General features: G+C 36.9%; 1 pseudogene; it reads right to left on the bottom strand.

The window, feature by feature from the left end:
• Nucleotides 1–9,050: 9,050 nt before the first annotated feature.
• Nucleotides 9,051–10,030, bottom strand: LOC138918432 (olfactory receptor 5T1-like; annotated as a pseudogene).
• Nucleotides 10,031–16,218: the final 6,188 nt, after the last annotated feature.

Raw genomic sequence — 16,218 nt, 5'->3', positions numbered from 1 at the left:
AAATCTTTTAAGGTCAACTCTGTTAGCAACTTTCAAATATTAAAGACAGTATTGTTAACTATGGTCTATGTTGTAAATTACATCTCCAGAATTTACTCATGTTATTACTGGAAGTTTGTATGCTTTGACCACCTTATTCCATTTCCCATCCCCTCTCCCCCACCGCTGGTAATCACAAATTTGCTCTATTTCTGTGAATTCAGGGTTTTTTGGTCCACATATAAATGAGTTTGTACAGTTTTGTCTTTCTCAGTCTGACATTTCCTTTAGCCTAATAACCTCAAAGTTCATCCATGATGTCACAATTGGCAGGATTTCCTTCTTTCTAGTGGTTGAATAACATTTTGTTATATATAGATATAGATATCACATTTTCTTTATCCATTCATCCATTGATGGGCACATAGGTCATTTCTGTGTTTTGGCTATTGTAAATAACACTGCAATGAACATGAGAGTGAAGATATCCCTTCAAGACAGCGAGTTCAACTCCTTCAGTAGAATTGCTGGATTATTTTGTATTTTTAGTGTTTTGAGGAAACTTTACACTATTTTCCATATAGGCTGTACCAATTTACATTCCCACCAACCGTGTACAAAAGTTCCTTTTTTTCCACATCCTCACCATTATCTATTGTCTTTTTGGGAGGATTTGAGAACAATTGGCATTAATTCTTAATAAACTGTTTACTAGAATTGATCTATGAAGTTGTCTGGTTCTGGGCCTTTCTTTGTTGGAAGGTGTGTGTTTACTGATATAATCTCCTCATTCATTATTATTCTGTTCAGATTTTCTATTTTTTTAATGATATAGTAGATTGTATGTTTCTAGTTATTTATCCATTTCTTCTAAGTAGTATCTGTCAATATACAAATTTCCTTTGTTTTCACATGGTCTAATTTGTCAATAAGGCTGAAAGGGGTAAAGGCAGGTGTTTATAAGTGATGGATAGAAAGCACACTTTTGGTAGTGAACACAGTATAGTCCATACAGAAGTTGATGTTTAATGACGTACACATGAAATTTCTATAACGTTATAAACCAATGTTTCCTTAATATAAAATAATGTCTTGTAGTTATTGCTTTTTGTCACTTGTTTAATAAATCTTTCTCTACCCATGGCATAAGAAATATTTGCCTAGTAGTTATAATAAATATTTAAGTTTTTACTCTGAATATAGACTTTGAATTCATTGAGGTTGATTTTTGTATATTTTTTGCTAAGAATTAAATTTAATGTTTCTTCCTATTGATGTGGGGTCGGTGAGCCGAGGAGTTGAAAGATAGATTTCTTAAACTCTTAAGATCTGGCATTAGTGCTCTTTTATTTAGAGAATAGAATAGCATGGGGACAGGACCCATGGGCAGTCAGTGATGCTGCTGGCATGGGGAGCTTCTGCTGCGACTGCTGGCATGGACGCAGAACCCATGGGCAGGCAGAGCTGCTGCTGGCATGTTGCTGCTGCTGCTTCTGCTGCAAAGTTGGGTGGGGAGTAAGGCTAAACTTAAGGCATAGGTATGTGAGTTATCTCTTTACAAGACAAAGAATATGTAAAAATGTTAAAATGGTATCAGTGCCCATAGAGTCCGGCCATTTGGCGGTCCCACAAGTTTTAGATAAGAATCAAACCGGATTGAGCAAATGTCAGAAGTCACTGCTTGAATATTATCCTCAGCTAAAGACAAAGGAGGATTTGGGGTTGGGGGGGGCGTCAGTTACATGAGGTTGCCATACAGTAAACAACTTAAGTTCTAGCCTCTGGCATTGATTAAGAGTTTCTAGAGATAAGTCCATCCCCCTTCTTCCTGGCACAGAGAAGGAGGCATCTTCACAGAAAGAGGTTTCCCTTAGAAATGTAAATGTTTCCCAACAAAGGGGCAAGCAAATTCCACTCCTTGGAGCCTGCTTCTCATCTGTAGTTTTAAAATTAACCAGCCTAAAAATCCTCATCACTATGAGTAATATTTTCTTCAGCATCTTTTTAAAGTGCAGTAGACATTTAATTTTATTCAAAAATTATATTTCATTTTTCTGAGTAAGATTTGCCCTTGGCTAACATCTGTTGCCAATCTTCCTCTTTTTGTACATGAGCCACCACCACAGCATGGCCACTGAAGAGTGGGGTAGGTCTGTGCCCAGGAACTGAACTTGGGCCACTGAAGCAGAGCATGCCAAACTTCACCACTGGGCCACTGGGGCTGGCCCCAAAATTATATTATTTGAATTAGGTTTATTGAAATAAAAATTAGTCCCTGAAGCTTGTGATATCTTAGACCCCAATGAAGTTTGCCTGTTGTTTATCTGGGAGTGTTGGAAGAGTGAAGAGGTGCTGCTTCTCAGTGGTACTTCAAGGACATAGAGAGAAAGAGTTTCTGCCCAGGATTCATGGTTCAGATTCCATTGTAACAGTCTCAAGGGGAGCATGTGTAAGAGAGCACCGTGCAGACTTTCTCTCTTTTTCCTTCCTTCCTTTCTTCTCTCTTTCCTTCATCTTCCCTTCCGTTGTTTCTTTTTTCTTTCTCTCATTCTTTCTTTCAGTCTCTCTTTCTCTTTCTTTACTTTTGCTTAAATTTTGCCATTTTAAAATTTATTTAGCAGAAATTTTCATATAGAACGCAAGTACAGATAAAAATACAAAGAACTACCATGAATCCACCAAACCTTGTTTCGTTTTGCCCACTCGATGCCCCCAAATGCACTTAAATTTTATAGATATTTAAGGTGAATCTTAGTCACCCTGTCACTCCTTTATTATACATCCTTATAATCGATAATTTATTTCTTTTGTATAACCATGGTGCCTTATTACAATAAGAAAAATAATAGAATTTCCATAAAATCATTTAATATCACATCTATAATCATATTATTTTATTATTTTAATAATTTTATTTTTTTATAATTAGTTTATTTGGGTCAGGGCACAAAAAGTTCCACATGGTGCACTTGGCTGTTGTGCCAATTGAGTGTTTTTATTATGTAAGAATTTGCACAGTTTCTCAGCCCCAGCCACATCCTTCAAACCTCCATGGAAGGCCACTCTGACCATATGTACAGACTGTAAGAGCAAGGGAATGAGTCCCTCCAACAAGGAAATCCTCAGCCAACCACTGGGCATCAGGGTCTGTGCTCTCTCTCACTGGCAGGGGAATTCTGAGGAGTGTGTGGTCTGCATGCTTTCCCTGAAGGAGCAAATTAAAACCACACTGAGATATCTCATGCCTGTTAAAATGGTCACCATCAAAAGGACAGGTGATAACAAATGCTGGTGCAGATGTGGATAAAAGGGACTTTTGTGCACTGTTAGAGAATCTATACATTGGTTCAGCCACTACAGAAAACAGTATAGAGAATCCTCAAAGAAATTAAAAATAGAGCTGCTATATGATCCACTAATTCCACTTCTGGGAATATATCCAAAGGAAATGAAAACACTAACTCAACAAGATGTCTACACCCTCATGTATGTAGCATTATTTACAATAGCCATGAAAGAATTTACTGTTGCATGGATGGATGCATGGATAAACAAATGGTGGTGTGTATACAATGGAATATTATCCATCTGTAAAAGATGAGAACGTCCTAAAAAAATCATATAAAAAGAGATCTGATTTTTTTTGTTGTTGCTTGTGCTTTAGGTGTCAGATCCAAAAAGATCATTGCCAAGACCTATATGAAGGAGCTTTTTTCCTATATTTTCTTCTAGGTGTTTCATGATTTAATTTCTTATGTTTGAGTATTTAATCCATTTTGAGTTATTTTTTGTGAATGGTGCAAGATAAGGGTCTAGTTTTATTCTTTTACATGTGAATATTCAATTTTCCCAGAACCATTTATTAAAGAGGTCACCTTCTCTCAATTGACTATTCTTGGTTGTCTTCTCAAATATTAGTTGACCATATATATTTAGGTATATTTCTTGGCTCTCAATTCTGTCCTATTGATCTGTCCATTTTTATGCCAGTACCATACTGCTTTGATTGTTATAGCTTTATAGTATAGCTTGAAATCAGGAAGTATGATATCTCCTGCTTTGTTCTTCTTTCTCAGGATTTTTTTTACTGTTTGGGGTCTTTTCTGGTTCCTTACATATATTTGAATTGTTTTTTCCATTTCTGTAAAAATTACAATTGGAATTAAATACGGATTATATTGGATTCATAACTGGATTTTGGTAGTTTTGGTATTTTATAAATAACTCTTCCAATCCATAAATACAGGATATCGTTCTATTCATTTGTGTCTTTTTCATATCTTTCATCTATGTCTCAGTTTTCAGAGTACAGATTTTTCAGCTCCTTGGTTAAATTTATTCCCCAGCATTTTTTTGATACTATTGTAAATGGGATCATTTTTTTTTTCAGGTAATTCATTGTTAGCAATAGAAATGCCACTGGGTTTTGAATATTAAATTGTATTCTGCAAGTTTACTGCATTTACTGATTAGGGCTAACGGTTTTTTGGTGGAATCTTTAGGATTTTCCACATATAAAATTGTGTCATCTTCAAATAGAGACAATTTCACTTTTTTTCTTTCAAATCTGACTCTTTTTATTTTTTTCTTTTATTGTCTGATAGGCTCTGGCTGGGACTTCCAATACTGTGTTGAATAGGAGTTGAAAGAGTGGGCACCCTTGTCTTTTTTCCAGACAATAGAGGAAAACCTTTAACCTTTCTCCACTGAGTATGATGTCACCTGTGGGTTGTCATATATGGCCTTTATTATGTTGAGATATGTTCTTTCTATATGTATTTTGTCAAGTGTTTTTATCATGAATGGATGTTTAATTTCCTCCAATGCTTTTTCCGCATCTATTGATATGTTCATATGATTGTTTTCCCTTTCATTTTATTAAGATAAGGTCTCACACCAATTAATTTGCATATATTAAGCCATCCTTGCATCCCAGGGATAAATCCCACTTGATCATCGTGAGTGATCCTTATAATGTGGTGCTGAACACAGTTTGCTAGTATTTTGTTGAGAATTTTTAAATGTAAATTCATCCATACCAGTTTTGATTTTTATTTCATTGGGATGTCTAAATTATTTATATTTAATTATTAATATAGTTAGATGTAAATTTACTGTTTTAGTAGATTTTTCTATTCCTTTATTTATAGTTCCTTTTCTCCTCTTTTTCTGACTTTTCTCCTCTTTTTCTGTTTTTATATTATTTGAGAATGTTTTGTCATTCAATTTATTCCCATTACCAGTTTATCTTTTTATATGTTTAGTTTTTGCCATAGAGTTTGCCTTATATATCTGCAGCTTATCAGAATCTACCATGGAATCACATTTTATTACTTTCATGTAGTATAAGAATATTCCAACAACGTTATCATTGTCATGCAGTTTGATTTTACTTAAGATGGTGGTTAAATTTATGTGTAAAGTTAACTGAACTAGGAACGCTCAGATAGCTGGTAAAACATTATATCTGAGTGTGTCTGTGAAGGTGTTTCTGGTAGAGACTGGCATTTGAATCTCTAGACTGAGTAAAGAAGTTCATTCTCACCAATGTAGGTGAATGATATGTAATCTATTGAGCGTATGAGTAGCAAAAAAGGCAGAGTAAGGGCAAGTTTGTTCTTCACATGCACTGGATCTCTGTTTTCTCTTATCTTTGGACATTGTTGCTTCTAGTTCTTGAACCTTCAAGTTCAGACTGGAACTTGACACTATTTGCTTCCCTGATTCTTGTGCCTTTGGGTTTGGACAAGAACAATACCACCTGTTTTCTGGGCCTCCAGCTAGCAGACAGCAGATCTTGGGACTGACATAATCACATGAGCCAATTTGGCATAATAAATCGCTTCCTAGATATTAATATATGTATTCTGTTGGCTCTGATTTTCTGGAGAACTGTGACTACTACACATATCATAAACTTTGTAATACATTCTTATTTCTGCCTTAGGCAATCAGTGACATATTTGAATGACTAAAAAAGATAAAACATGTTGACTTTGTAAATTAACCTTTATTTTGCCCATTTTAGGAGATTTTGGTTCTTTACGTAGAACACGATGACAATGGTTCTAGGAGTCACCCAAGTAGCAAGTTTGAGCCATCTCCTGGATGATTACTAGAGTGTTAGGTATGTGTCCATGGGAGTGCTTCCAAGTCAGTATACTGTCCCTTACCAGCTGTTCTTGGGCCTCTTTGGCTAAACACCCTCCAGATCCCATCCCAGTGTGCTCTGCCAGCTCCTACTGGAAGTAGGAATGCAGGTGAGATGTTATAACGCTTTGGGGCATATTTCTTCCTCTCTTTTATCAGACCCGGCACCTCTCTGCCTAGGTTGTATAGTGACTTAATTCCATTAATTGGCATAATGATCCGGGGGAAAATGGGTGTTTATCATGAAGAAGCACATATTGACTTGCAGGATAGAAGCTTCTGCATAGCCCCTGAGGGAGGGAGAATCACTAGGCATTACAGGGGAGATGGGCAACTTTATCACCTTCGGAGGGTTCCAAGAAATGTAGGAATCCAGGAAGTCAGGGACATCAATCCAGAGGTCTCCATCCCAGGGGTCAGGGTCCTATCCTGTCTCAGCCAATTCTCAGCATGCAGTCCTCCTTGGGTGGTGATTCAGCCTCTTTGGAGTCTCCACCACTGGCTCTGACAATAGGCCCTTGGCCTTGGCCTCAGCTTTCTCTGCACTCCTGCTGCAGAGAAGCCATTGCCACTGAGCCCCTCTGATTTTCAGGTTTAGCTTTCAGGTGACAATGACTCGTGAAAAGTGCCCATATTAGCAAAACATAAGGTCTGAATACAGAAAATAAAACAGACTGCATTCTGTTTTGAAATAAATGACAATTAAAAAAACTTCTCAAGTGTTTCATTTGGCCCTTGAAAAATAAATTACTCAACTACTCCTAATTCAAAGAAAAATAAGAAAAAACATCAGAAATATTGATAATGAAAGTGTGAGAGAGTAAATGGTGTAGGTTGCCACTGAGATGGTGACACTGGAAAATCCAGATACCAATCTGAAAGAATACCAAATTAGACCGATGGAAAGATGAGGAAGAACTTAAAAGGGAAAATAAACCAGAAATTCTAAAAGAAATCAAATGTTTAAATGACACATGCTGTCTCTGTTTCACAGATATCTCTAAAGTGAATTAAATAAACTGTTTTTGACAGTATGCTATCTAAAATATTACTCATTGAGGGAATATTTATTGAGCAATACTACATGTCAGGCACAGTTCCAGACTCTGGAAAATACATTAGAGAATAAATTAGATATAAATTAAAATGCATATTATGTAAAATAATGATAAACATAATGGGAAAATTTAAGGAAGATGGAATATGAGGAGATTCAATAGAGATAAATTGCTATTATACAAGGTCGTCAATGAGATCCTCACTAACAAGAGACATTTAAAGGAAAGAATCATGTACATAGCTGTGTGGAGATTCTCTCAAACAGGTGAAAGGAAATGCAGAAAAATTGTGAGGGGACTTTATTGTGGTAAGATGTGCTCTGTATGTGTAATGCTGAGGTGTTATTTGAACCTAATAACCCCACTGTAGGGAAATATCCTAAGGTTGCACTGTATGTGCTAGAACTGCCCTGTTGTTATTACATGGGCTTTTACTAAATATGGTAATAATAACAATGACAGTGGTGAAAGAAAGGAAGAGAAAAACACTACCACTTTGAAGAATATATGTGTTGCACTGCAAATAAGGCCCCTTGGAAACAAGGCTAAAAATGTGCATCATAAAGACTCTCTTCTGTAACTGTTCTCCGGCCTGGACAATGAGGAAAGGTGGGATCATCAAGGGCATCACAAACTGGTAGGTGTAAAAAAAAAAAGAAAAGAGCTTCAGCTGAGTCAGGTTCAGCCCTGTCAGGAAACTCATAAAGATGCCTGGAACTGAGCTGTGAGAAGAGCCCAATCTCTTGGTATGGCCAGTACCTATTCTCTGAATTGTGCTTGTGTTTTGTCATTCTTGAGTGTAAGTATAATCTTGATAAATGATAAGGCCTAATCTCTGTATTCTATGAGGAAATACAGACTGGGGTTAATGTCCATGCTCTGGATGAAATAATGAAACAATAAAAGGGGGAGAAATGCACCCTCACAAACAGCAGGATAATGGGATCAGGCATTTGAACACATTCTCTGTGATCCTTGAACCACAGGCTGGGATTAGATTGCCGCCAATGCACGGATCTGAGGATGGAGAAGAGTGCCTCAAACTGGAGTCAGATGCCAGTGACTCTTTGGAAACTAGTATCAGAATAGGTAAGCTGTGGCTTTGTTATTGATTAGGTGGTATTTCCTCAAGCTAGTCAGACATAATTATAAAGTTATTTACGATTGCAACTATGGGAGCCTATCTAATTTGAGTGCTATGGAGATGAAAGATAATACTTACAATTTAATGTAAAGTTTAGATACATATATGCCTGGGTTTGTATGTGTAAATAAACCAATATTTGTATATTGGAATCTTAACCCCTAGAACTTTGGAAAATTACTGTTTGGAGATAGAGTCTTTGAGGGGGTAATTATCTAAAAATTAAGAATTTAGGATAGACATTAATCCAATAAGATTGTTTATCTTATAAAAGGAGGAGATGAAAATATAAACAGAGAGAAAAGATCATGCGAAGACAGAAGAAGATGACCATCTGCAAGCCAGGGAGAGAGAGGCTACAGGAGAAATCAATCCCATCAGCAACCTGCTCTAAAAGCCTAGAATCCAGAAGAGTGAGAAAACAAATTTATGCTGTTTCAGCAATCTAGTCTTTGGTACTCTGTTATGCCAGCCCCAGAAAAATAATAGAACAAACACTAGCATATTTATGTATGTATGTGTGTATATACGTGCGTGTGTACGTGAAGCAGATGGATGACAGTGTTCTTCACACTAAAAAAGAATGGGTACTGGCTTGACTATGATCTTTATTTAAAAATTTCTGAGAAGAGCAGAAAAGTAGTAAAAGAAATTCTTGTATTGTAAATTTTTGATATGGAGACAATGAACAGTAGTCTTCATTGGTTTCAATGTAACGGTTAATGTGAAGAGTATACTTTATTGAGAAACCAATTTTTCCCAAAAGCCCTTTTCATTGCCTCTTTTACATCTTTGTTTCTTAAACTGTAGATGATGGGATTCAGCATGGGAATGGCAATGGTGTAAAACACAGACACTATCATGTCCTGGTCCAAAGAGTAACTGGAACTTGTTCTCACATATATGCAGAAGACTGTTCCATAGTAAATGGACACTCCAATTAAGTGAGAGCCACATGTAGAAAATATTTTTTGTCTCCCTTCAGCAGAATGGCCAAGAGAATGGAACCATAGGAAACCAGGACAATCATGATAGTGACTATCTCAATAATGCTCATAAAGTAGGAGATTAGAAGCTGGTTTGTGTGAGTGTCAGAACAATAAATAGCGAGGACTGGAGGGATGTCACAAAAGAAATATCTAATTTCGTTGGATGCACAGAAGGTTAGGCTAAATGAGGCCCCGGTGTGCACTGAAGCATTCAAAATGCCATAAAGATAGGAAGCAGTGATGCATGGCACATAGACCCTGGGTGACATGCTAACTGAATACCACAGAGGGTTGTAGATTGCTACATAGCGATCATATGCCATTGCTGCCAAGAGAAAACATTCAGTGGTCCCAAAAGTAACATCAAAAAACATCTGTGCTGCACATCCAAGGAATGAAATAGTGTTATTCTCTGACAGGAAAGTGATCAACATTTTTGGGGTGACAACTGAAGAATAACAGGCATCCAAGAATGATAACACACTCAGAAAATAGTACACAGGGTTGTGCAGCTGGGAATCCCTAATGACCAATATAATCAATCCCAGATTTCCTGTGAGAGTGAAAAGATAGATTGCTAGAAATAGCAAAAACAGGAAGACTTGCACATCAAAATCACCTGTGAAGCCTGTCAATATAAGCATGGTAACTTCACTCATATTCTTCACCTGGATCATGCATAAATCTATGTCTGATGGGAACCCTGGCATTTCAGTTTTTATTTATAGGTTCTAAATGCAATATTATCTTTTCTTTAATATTGGTGCCTGAGCAAACAACTTTGGCCAATCTTATTTTTTTTCTTCTGAAAGACTGGCACGTGAGCTAACAACTGTGGCCAATCTTTTTTTTTCTGCTTTATCTCCCCATATCCCCCCTGGTACATAGTTGTATATCTTAGTTGCAGGTAGTTCTAGTTGTGGCATGTGGGATGCCGCCTCAACACAGCCTGAGGGGTGGTGCCACGTCCATGCCCAGGATCCAAACCAGCGAAACCCTGGGCTGCTGCAGTGGAGCACAAGAACTTAACCACTTGACCATGGGGCCAGCCCCAGAAATGCAATATTTTTTAAAACAAAACCCACTCAATATAGTCTCTTCTTTTTCTGAGAATGGCATATTGAAATGACTGGCAGTGAAGAAACAGGCAGCAATGTAGAAGTTGGGTCCAAGTGGATGCATTACCCTGTATAAATAAATTAAAGAAATTATTTCATTCAGTTGTTAGCTAAATTTGTCATGTTTAAAAAACCCAGTTTAGGGGCCAGACCTGTGGCCAAGTGATTAAATTCACACTCACCGCTTTGGTGGCCCAGGTGTTTGCTGGTTCAGATCCTGGGTGCACACATGGCACCAGTCATGGAGCCATGCTGAGGCAGTGTCCCACAATGCAGAGCCAGAAGGACCTACAACTAGAATATACAACATTGTACTGGGGGTTCGGGGAGAATAAGAAGAAAAAGAAAGAAGAAGATTTGCAACCGATGTTAACTCAGGTGCCAATCTTTAAAAAAAAAAAAGCCAATTTACTTGGTTTAATTCTTAGTTTATTTTCTATTAAATTTAGTGCATACTGTCTTCATATTGCATCAGCTTAAAATTCACAAAGATAAATGAATATACCACTTTCACGAGTTTAGCCCCAGTGAATCCCAATTTAAATTGGTATCAGGCACCTTAATATCTGTGTCATTACATTCTGACTTTGGGCATGTCAGTAAAATAATAGTGTGTTTTGTTGAATTCTTCTGATAATGTTGTCAATGGTAGTTTTCTTATAACCCCTGATACCTCTGATCTTATTTCTAGGGCAAGAAAGTGGTTTATGAATGAAGACATATTTTATTCTCAACTGTGTCCCATTAGAGCAATTGTCCAGTTCACTGTAGGGAATTGAGGAAGGGTAGACAAAAAGTATGGGGTTTATTTATTTTCTCCAAGATGTTCTTCAAATAGTCATTTCTTTCAACTAATATTTAAGGAAAGTAGAACTGATTGTTTTTACGTTTAGCTGATTTCACTTTAAGAGATAGAGACTATAAAGACAGAATATAGATCTTGAATTTTTAACAAATCATGATCATTCTGGAAAACTAAAATCATATCAGTTCCTCAACCCTCATACATTCAGAAAACATAAAGCACCAGATGTCCATGAGAACATGACTTCAGGCACCAAGCTTGAGGAGAAGGAAAACTAAGACAGGAGCTACCACATGTTGTTAAGTGGCTACTAGAGGGTAGAAATTTTGTGTACATTATCCTATGTAATCCTCACAGCAACCTGCAACTAAATCATTCAGAATTCATTTATAGATGAGAAACTGAGGACCAGCCATACGTATATGTTGACCAACCTCACTTAATAAGTTCCTAGTAGAGCCAGCAGTCAGTGCAGGTTTCTCTGTTGCCACATGCTAAGCTATTTCCACTTGATGATACTGCAGACTTATTGTGACCTGCCATAATTCTGAAATGGGTATCCCCTAGAAATAATGCAAGGTAATAACTGCATGTATTTGCATTCTTTTATAAAGCCATCAAGCTTAAGTACCACGGTATTATAACAAAACCTGGAAGTGTTTTCTAGAACAATTAGTTAACTAATTAAGTAAATTTAAAATTTATATATATTCTTCCATTGGAAAAAAATCTGTGGTCCCCCAATTGCATATAACTATGACTGGCTGATAGTTAATTTTCTCTCCATTTAATAATTTTCTTAAATTTTAAATATAGATATTTATTCCTACTACCTTTATTTTAGATGTTATCTTCCAACAAGGGAAGTAAAGCAAATTTCTGATTTAGAGCTCTGTTGATCAAAATGTTTTGGAAATCTATCCTATTTGCCCTCCTTTGTTACCTGGAGTTCCCTAGTTCATTTTTTAATTCAATTCTGAGCTAACCAGAAATACCTATCTCAGATTCAAATACTAAAACATACAATAAAGTTTTACATTCAAGGTTATACCTTCTAAAATATTTTGTAAGTGATGAAAAGCTTTCATCTCACCTGTGGGAATGAACTCCTCACTCAAAGTTTGCTGTGAATTAGAGCACTTGGACTCTTATACAAGCTTCTCAAGTTCTTCTTGGAGTCCACAGGAATTCTCCAAGGAGAAAATACACTAATTATCTTCTGGGATGGAAATATAACAATATGATTTTGGTTTTTTCCGTAGTAAATGAATGTTTCCAAAACAATAAACTACATAATGAGAAATTGTTACATGCATGAAGTTTGGCCTCTGAAATATAGTGATTTCACAGTGGAAAAAATTAATAGGACTGCAAAATAAATCTAATGATACAGGCCAGACGTCTAGCTCTATGACCAAATATCTATGTACCATTGGGGTGATGACTTAAATTTTCTGAAACCCACTGGCCTTTCCCAGGGAAATAACCTGTTTACTTGTCTCAAAACCTTATAAATATGTATATAATGAAATAATATGAAGGTATAACCTATCATAGAATTTTTATTTAATAGAGATTACTATACCTTTTAAAGTGCTACACTTCTCATTTTATTAAGAGATACAATTAGACTCATTGAAAGTTTAATAGAGGAGATGAGATGTGAACACATAACTGGGAAGTATGAGGGAGACGGGACAGTATGCAGATGTCTGTAACATTCTGTTTAATAGAACCTTAGATATTAGAGCACTGAATGGGGCAAACACAGGGTTTTGAGTTGTAAAGTCTTGTTTTTTCTTGGGGACCCCATATAGAAATCTGTAGATTAGTACCTGGCAATATACTTAAAGAAAGTTTTCAGAAAATTGTTAAAAATGCATAGATGTCTGAGTACTAAATCCAGAGACTCTAAATTATTAGTTAGAGGATGTAGTTCTTGAAATCTGAATGTTACAGAAAAGGAAGAAAGAATGAATGAAAGGAAGGAAGAAAAGAAAGTAGCCAAATAGGGAGGGAGGGATTAAGGAAAAAAAGAAAGAAAGAAAAATGATATCTGTAGATAAGTCAATTGGGAACAAAGTATCTATTAATGAAACACAATCTCAAATGATGTATATGGTCAAAGTAACTCTAACTAAAATTGAAGAAGCATTTATGGAAATATGGATAAGGTTATTCTATGACTTCTATGAAAATGCAAAGGAACTAAGGCAATCAAAACAGTTATGAAAAATTAGAATAATGTTGAAAGACTCATATAATTTGATTTCAATATTGATCACAAAGCAATAATAATCTGGAGAGTGTGGCATTGATGAAAAGGTAGCCATCTAAATTTACAGAACAGAATACAGTCTTCAGAAATGCATTCATACAACATACTCAATTGATTTTTCACAAAGTTTCTAAGGAAAATCCACAGAGGAAAGACCGTCTTTGTTTCTTTTTAATGATGCAGAATACATAGAATAGCCTAATGCCACAACAGACATTCACTCATTCTGTGTACCATATGTAAGACTTGTCTCAAAATGAATCTTAAACCTTAACATAAAAACTGGAGTGGCATCAGCAACATGGCAGAGTGAGGTGTTCTCTTTGTCTCTCCACCTTTTGAACTACAACTATGGACACTCACTGACCAACAGAAGAAATCCAGCAGCACAACAGGGCACCTCAGAGACACACGCAGCTATACATCTGAGGGTGGATGGACTGAACCCCCAGCAAGTGGCAGAGATAAGTGACCACACACTGCCCTCTCCCTGGTAGCCCTGTGCATGCATACAAATGCTTTCCAATCTGGTGCAAGCACCTGAAAAGTGGGAACATGCAGCAGGGAAATCATAAGAGGAGAAGGTGCTAACCTTTAGCCTACACTCATGGTCCCTTTCCTGGCAGAAAGAAGGAGCCCACCACACCCCTGTGCCATAAAGGAGCAGGATCTGCCTCATCCCAGCAGGGAAGCCCTGCCAGCCAAGCTCAGTGGCCCCCATGGATTGCAGATGGCAAACAGGGACCTCAGCTGATTTTCACACTTGGGCAAATGCTTCCCAGGCTTGTGCAAGTGCTCATTCTGCAGATGCACTCCCAAAGAGGGAACATGTCCCAGGAAGCTGCTGGAATAAGCCCAGTAGCTTTGAGCCCTCTGGTGATCATTTGCTGGCAGGGAGGAGGAGCTCAGAGCACCCCTGAGGCCCCAAAGAGTGGCCCTTGCCTAGTGAGGAAGGCCTTCCCAACAAGAACAGTCTACACAGATGCCTGAATGAATCCCAGGCTGGGGAAAGCACCCATAAAGACTTCACAGCTTCCAGCAGATGGGGATTGGCCAGAAACACTGCTCCTTCTCCCCCATAGCAGTAACAAAGGGAATCTGCATCCTAAGAATACCACAAATGCCCTGACAAAAGAATAGTTCATCAAACACTATGAGAAACTGCAGCAACAATTAAGACCAGAAGGAAAATGACAATTCTCCAGAAACCAACACTGAAGACACAGAAATATACAACCTAAATGAAAGATAATTCAAAATAGCCATTATAAGTAAACTCAATGACTTACAAAAAAAAACATAAAGACAATTCAGGGAGTTCAGTAATAAAATGAATCTCTTCACCAAAGAGATTCAAACTATAAAAAAAACAAGCATACATTCTAGATATGAAAAATACAATTAATGAAATAAATAATAATCTAGAATTGCTAATAAATAGAATTTATCTTAGGGAGGAAAGAGTTAGTCTTCTTGAGGATAAAAATGGAGAAATTCTACAGGTGGAGAAGGAGACAGAATAAGATGTTTTAAAAAAAGTAGGAATTCTTTGAGAAGTGTCTGACTCAATCAGGGAAAGAAACATAAGGATTATAGATAATCCAGAGGGAGACGTGAGGGAGAAATGAGCAGAGAGCTTGTTCAAAGAAATAATTGCTGAGAACTTCACAAACATGAGGATCGTTTCAGATTTACAGATAATCAAAGTTAATCGAACACCCAACTTTATCAATGAGAAAAGACCCTCTCCAAGGCATATAATAGTAAAAATGGCAAACGTTCTGGATAAAGAAAGAATATTAGGAAAAGTAAATCAGAAGGAAATAACCTAGAAAGGAAACCCTATCAGGCTGTCAGTGGATTTCTCAGCAGAGACCCAACAGGCTGGGAGAGAATAGAATGATATATTCAAAACACTGAAAGACAAAACCTTTCATCCAATAATGTGTTGTCCAGTGAAACTTTCATTGAGATACAATGGAGAAATAAAAGCTTTCCCAGATAAACAAAAGCTGATGAAGTTCATCAGCACTAGACAACCCCTACAAGAAATAATTAAAGATGCTAATACAATGGCAACAAAAAGGGAAAGGTCTAAAAAACTCTAAGCAAGGAGAAAAGTATACATGATCAGAAACATGCAGCTTTCTGGTATAACATGGAGGCAAAGGCTCAATTACAACTTAAAAGAGAAAGGGAGAGAAAGCATCAAAAGTAATGATAAACACTTCAAATTAGCCACAAACTCACAAAATTAAAAACAGAACAATTTGTAACAGCAATTACTCAGAAGGGGAGAGGAAAGGGAAAGAACCTGCTTTGGTTAATGGAGACAAGCGGCTATAAGAAGACTGACAATCTCATCTCCAATATCTCTCATACAATCTTCATTGTAACCACTAAACAAAAATCAGAACAGAGCAACAATTCACAAAAAGAAAGACAACTGAGAAATCCCCCTAAGAAAACCAACAAAATAAAATGGCAGTCAGAAATACAAAGGAAGATAACCAGTGGAAACATAGACCAATTAGAAAACAAGAGATAGAATGGCAGCGTTAAGCCCTCATATAACAACAATCTCTCCAAATGTGCATGGACTGAACTCTCCAATGAAAAGATACAGATTAGCTGGATGGATTAAAAAACAAGATCCAACAATATGCTGACTCCAGGAAACACACCTCAGCTACAAAG

Source organism: Equus caballus, chromosome 17, assembly GCF_041296265.1.
Source record: "Equus caballus isolate H_3958 breed thoroughbred chromosome 17, TB-T2T, whole genome shotgun sequence".
Taxonomy (NCBI): domain Eukaryota; kingdom Metazoa; phylum Chordata; class Mammalia; order Perissodactyla; family Equidae; genus Equus; species Equus caballus.
The sequence above is the reverse complement of the archived record's forward strand: the minus strand, read 5'-3'. Positions and strand labels throughout refer to the sequence as shown.